The sequence below is a fragment of the Notamacropus eugenii genome, chromosome 1 (assembly GCF_028372415.1).
Source record: "Notamacropus eugenii isolate mMacEug1 chromosome 1, mMacEug1.pri_v2, whole genome shotgun sequence".
Classification (NCBI taxonomy): Eukaryota; Metazoa; Chordata; class Mammalia; order Diprotodontia; family Macropodidae; genus Notamacropus; species Notamacropus eugenii.
The window spans coordinates 758,955,452-758,961,278 of NC_092872.1; the positions used below are offsets into that span (position 1 = coordinate 758,955,452).

The 5,827-nt window shown below is 52.8% G+C and overlaps 1 long non-coding RNA gene across 1 annotated transcript; it reads left to right on the top strand.

The window, feature by feature from the left end:
- Window positions 1-3,492: 3,492 nt before the first annotated feature.
- Window positions 3,493-4,949, top strand: LOC140529561 (uncharacterized). The gene is made up of 2 exons (XR_011975598.1): window positions 3,493-3,745; window positions 4,642-4,949. It is a non-coding gene; the product is annotated as an uncharacterized lncRNA (long non-coding RNA).
- The last annotated feature ends 878 nt before the right edge of the window (window positions 4,950-5,827 follow it).

A 5,827-nucleotide genomic window follows, 5' to 3' on the forward strand; every position in this document is an offset into this window, starting at 1 on the left:
CCCTGTCCCTGACCTTCCCCCTCCCCTCCCTCTGTGTGTGAGACAGAGACTGAGAGAAAGACAGAGGGAGAGAGGGAGAGGGACAGAGCGACTGAGGCAGTGACCAGCTCTAACCAGGATGCTGGCCCCTCCATACACTCTTGGAGCCTGGGGGCTGCCGTCTCATCCTTCATCTCTAGGAGGAAGGGGCAGACCATAGGCAGTTATTTGACTCAGTCCTCTCATTACTCAGGGGAGGAAATCAAAGTCGGGGCCAAAGGGGGCCAAGGCCAGCTCCTCTGACTCCAGAGACTGAGCCTTGCCCACTGCACTGCCCAGCCTCTAGCCATCAAGATTTGGTCTTTTCCACGCCAGGAGCTCTGAGAAGGACAGATGCTATCCAGAGCAGCCCCTGCCTCTGAAGGGGCTTTTCCCAGCTAGGCCTGCTGGGCCCAGGCAGTGATGACCCAGAGATCCTGGAATGGACGGAGGGCAGAGAGGGGCAGGCCTCGAGACTGCTGCTGGGGTCCACCTGGCCTTGCTTCTAGACACAGTCGAGTGACTACAGGCTTCAGTGAGTTTAAGTCCTACCTCCATGCAGAGCCCGGGTTAAGCTCTGAGGGAGGGAGCCACCCTGCCAGGCCCTGAAGGAGCAGACCCTAGCTAGGTGAGGGCTGCCATGGAGGCTGTCAGGGCTGCGCTGTCCCCAGCTTGCAGCAGGTTCTGCAGGTTCTGAAGCCCTTTTATGCAACAGACAGAGGAGCGGTGTAGGAGGAGCGTTTCAGTTCCTGTTTGCAGATGGGAAGACCGAGGCTCAGAGGAGGAAAGACAGATTATTTCCAGTTTATGCCATGGATAATGTTTGCACCTTGCTGACTGCTTGATGTCTCCCCGTTAGACTGTGAACTCCCCAAGGTCAGGGGTCTCTTCTGCTTTTGCTTGTTTCTGCAGCACTAAGCCCAGTGCCCAGCACATAGTAGGTGCTTAATCAGTGCTTGAGGAGCCCAGGTCTCAGCAGCCCCTGCTACTTCTGCCTTCGAAGTGGGGTGGGGGGCTCTTCAGGCAGAGACTGGCACGTTGGGGGCACCTGGAAGAGTGCCAGCATTTACAAAGCACCCACTGTGTGCTGGGACACGTGCTGAGTGGTTTTCAATTATCGTCTCATGTGATCCTCACAACAACCCTGGGAGGTAGGTGCTATTTTTATCCCCATTTTACAAATGAGAAAACTGGGGCAAACAGAGGTTAAGTGACTTGCCCAGGGTAACACAGCTAGGCAGTATCTAAAGCTGAATTCAAACTCAGATCTCCCTGATTCCAGGTCCAGTGCTCTCTCTACTGTACCACCAAGCTAGTTGCCTCTAGGCATCCTAGATTCTGGGTTCTAATGTTCCTTTCAGCTCTGACACTCTGGATTCTAGATTCTAAGAGCCCCCAAGTGTTCTAGTATCTAAAGTCCCTCCTAGTTCTAACATTGTAGAAGACATTGTAGAAGAACTCAAAATTCTAAGCTCTAGATTTAAAACTTATGAGTAATTTTTTCAATTAACCTTTATTTTTCCTTCTGCCCTTTACCCTGAAAGGAAAAAATAAAACCCTTGTGGTGAATTGGCACAGTCAAGTCAAACTCCCACACCAGCTGAGTTCTAGGTGCTAGAACCACTCCCAACTGTGAACGTTCTATGTTCTTCAATTCTACGGTCCCTCCTTGTCCAGACATTCTGGGTTCTAGGGCCCCTGCCAGCTGTAAACGTTCTGTTTTTAGGTTCTGGGGCCTCTGCCAGCTATGAATGTTCTGTGTTTTTAGATTCTAAGGTCCCTCCTTGTCTAGACATTTTGGGTTTTAGAGACTGTCAGCTGTGAGTGTTCTATGTTCTTAGATCCTGACAAGGGGACCCATCCAGCTGTGCCATTACAGGTTTTAGTGAGAGAACAGAGGAGGGAGAAAGAGTAATTTCTGGGAGCATCATTGCCCCTGGGCCTGGCCCCCTGAAGCCCTCTGACCTCTGTCCTTCAGCCAGGGCCTCCTCCCTACCTTAGCTGCCTAGAGCTGCCTCTCCCCTTGATGCTTTGCCTTGTAAAGGAAGTCAAACAAAAGCGTCCATGGTCACGGGGAACAGGGAGCTAACTGTTGGGAAGCTTTTCATGCTCTTGTTTTTGGCTGGAGGACTGGCACCATGACAGACTTCCCACAATACCCTGTTCCTTTCCAGCACCCTCCCAGCCAGGGGGACCCTATGCTCCTGGTGCCAGCTGAGCTCAGCCTGTGGCTGGGCCAGCCAAGGGGGTGGGGCTACATGTTCCTTTTATTGGGGAAGATGTGTCTCCCTGAGAAGGGGGCTGCATGGGCCATTGCCAGGCCCATGTGTGGGCAGGTCTGCAGGGAGCCTGGGCTCAGGGGCACCACGGGGCCTTGGGGAGGGTCTTCTCAGGATCCACAGATGCTTCCTGCGGACCAGCAGGGAGGGTGAGTCTGAAGATTTCACAGAGAGGGAAGCTGAGTCCTTGAGAAGGGAAAGGCCTTGCTGGAAGGCCTGGAACTGGTAGGAGAGGGTCAGGGGCTTCCTTGAGCCCATACCTGGCTCAGGATCACCTGAGAAGAGGACAGAAGGTGAAACCTGGCCTGGTTCAGCCTCAGGAGGTGGCAGTTTTTGGATTTCTGGGAGAAACATTTCCTTGGCTAACACTGGGTTGGCTTTGGTACCCAGGTTGCGGCAAACATGCTTTCAACTGGGGTCTCAGGAATGGAATGTGAAGCCCTGGTTGGGAATTTCTATCTTGGAGGGATGGGGAGGACCGGGGCTTGGAAGATTTCAGGACTGGGGATCAAAGACCCTCTTTACCCTTCCCTGATGGAAGAGCTGAGAAACAGGAGAGGGACTTGAATTCGAATCCTGTCACTCCCCCTCTCCTGGTGACCCTGGGCACCCCCAAGCCCCTTCATCTTTCTCAGCCTCAGTTTTCTCAGTTGTAAAATAAAAAGAGTTAGACTAGGTCACCTCGAAGGTCTTGCCAGTTCTAGAGCCATGATCCTGGGACCCTTAGTCCCTTGACCTTTTGGAGCCTTACTTGCCTGGTCTGGGAAATGGGAGCAACAAGGAATGTAGGGCCTAGCTTTAGGCTGGGAGGCTGAAGGAGATGCTGCGGTTAAAGCACTTTGCAAATGACAGTTCTGGTTTGTCATTGTGCCAGGCAGTCTGGTGTTCAAAGCCTAGGAAACCTGGGTTCAAGTCTGGCCTCAGACACCTGCTCCCATGTGAGTCCTCAGTGGCCCAGGAAGCTCTGAGATAGCAGAGGAGGTGAGATTCTGGCCTGCCTTGGGAAATGGAGTGTCCTCACCTGGGAGTTCCCCAAACCAAGAAAATCCCAGGGCCCATCCTTACAACTGCTGTGACTGGCAGGGACCATGGGCTCTCAGCACCACTAACCTTCCACTTGCTTTCTTGGCACCCACAGCATACCATAGACTCTCATTTTGAGGGTGGTCCACTCTAATGCCCAGATGTTTTTCAGATGGAAGACTGTCCAGCTCTGCCTCCTCTATCCAGCACCCGTGCAGCTGCTAGTTTGAAGCCAAGTGCCCACCCCTCCAAACACAGTACAGACCTTTTATTAACTTCTGGAAACTCAGCCCCAGGAGTGTCAGACCTGAGCTCATCTGGAGGATGGCTGAGGCTAGAACCATGGGAGATGACTCCACTCCAGGAGGGCCCCAGGCCAGCAGATTCAGACAATGCCTTGAATAATGACTGGGAACTGGTTGGAGGTGAGCACCAACCTAGTGCCTGGTCACTCAGCAGAGGCTCTGGCCCGAGTCCCCTCATTCTTGGGAGGTGCCCCAGCCTGGCATCGTCTGTACCCTGCCCTCCTAGCTAATGTAGCTCTAAAAAGGGTTGTGTATCTGCAGCAGAGATAACCTAAGGGCTGCTGGAGGGATGTCGAGCCTAGGGTCTGCTCGGGGGGGCCAAACCCAAGGGCTGCTCAGGGAAGTCAGGCTTTACTCCACCCCTCCAGAGCCCCAGGAAGGGAGGGGAGGGCAGACCTAAATGCCTTGGGGACAGAGGTCATGAGACTCTTGAGTTAAAGCTAGGAGGGTCTTCAGGTCTGATGCATTCATTTTTCAGAGGGAGGAAACTGAGGCTCTGGAAATTAAAACAAATTGTTCAAGGTCACACAGGAGGTATGGCCAAGAGCCAAGATTAGAAGCCAACTTCTCTGACATCTTACAAAAAACCAAACCCAACCCTCGTCCTGCTGCCAAACTCACCCTCCCTCAGTGATGAGATTTCAGGGGTTTCCTAAATGCCAAACTGGAGACTGAAACTGCCCAATGGGAGCCTGGCAGGAAGGTACCCAGAGCCAGGGTAGAGGCTGCATCCCTATGGGAATGCCCCCGCACCCTGCCCCCTTCACCCTGGGTCACTGTCCTTTGGAGGAGGTGCTTCTAAGATCTCTTCCCTCTATGATCTTATGGGTCAGAGTTCAGGCCCCAAACACCAGGGAGTGGCTGGGCCCACTCCACAAGACAGAACGTTGGCCCAGAGGAGAGAGGTCAGGGCTCCTATACGAGCCAGATGGCCCTGGAAAAGTCATTTCCCTCCTCCCCCATGTTTCTGATCTTTATTTACATACCTGTCTGGTGCTCTCTGCTCTCCTACACAGGCTGGCCGGAGTTGAAGCCCTGCTGAAAGGAGATGCTCATGCTGCAAAGAGCCCTGCATTGAGTCAGGACCTGGATTCAGATCTCCACTCTGTCTCTCAGAAGAGTTCACAAGGCTCTTCTCCTTAAGGGGCTACCAGAGGTAGCTTTCAGGCTGCTGGCCTGCAAACCTGCTGATTCCAGAGTGGCTTAGAGTTTGCATTAATTAATTTTGGGTGATGGATGCCACCCCCTCCCTAACGACCTCCCCATAGACTCTCCCATCCCTTATAATGAGGGCAAACAATTCAGTAAAACAAACTGAGAACTGTGACTTGTCTGACAGCATATGTAGCATTCAGTGGCCATGGGCCTCCACCTCTCTCTTAAGAGGATAGGATTGTGTTACATGGCTAGTTCTCTAGACCTCCCAGGTACACCAGGTGTTGGTATGCTGAACTTGGAGCAGGAAGACCTGAGTTCGAATCTTCTCTCAGAGACTTATGAGCAAGTAAGTCACTTGGCCCCTGTTTCTCTTCCGTCCCATGAGGGGCCCCTGCCCTGCCAGATCTAGGAACCTAGCTGCCTTCTCCTACTCTTTCTGTCCCCATTCTTGGAATGAAAGTGCAAAGCATCAATTCTGTAGAGAGTGTGGCCAAGCCCCTGCTTCTGCCTCATTTGGAGACACTATCTGCCCTGGGCTTATCACCGCTCCTGGCCTAGCAGTGGTCCATCCCATTCCAGCACCATGGTCTGCTTAGCCATCCCCACTCACCTAGGCATTACATGGTAGAGTCAGAATTCAAACTCAGGCCCTTTGACTACAAACCCAGCCCTCTCTGCAGTTTGTGCTGCCAAAATGGCATCTCCCATCCAGTCACGGCTGCTGTGATGATCTGGGGGTGCACATGTGGGGCCTTTGGTCCCCCAGGGGGTGAGCCCGTGGAATTTCTGCAGCAAAAGAGAAGGGTGTGTCTTTCCTCTAAATACAAAGTGCTTTATAATTGACAAAGAATGTACTTCTACACACGTGTTGTTCAGTGTTGCCTTAGTCTCCATGGCCCTGTGACCACAGCATGGCTGCTGCATGCCAGCACTGTTCATGGGTTTTTCTGTGCAGGGAGACTGGAGCAGACTGACATTTCCTTCTCCAGCTCTTCTTACAGATGAAGAACTGAGGCAAACAGGGTGAAGTGAATTGCCCAGGGT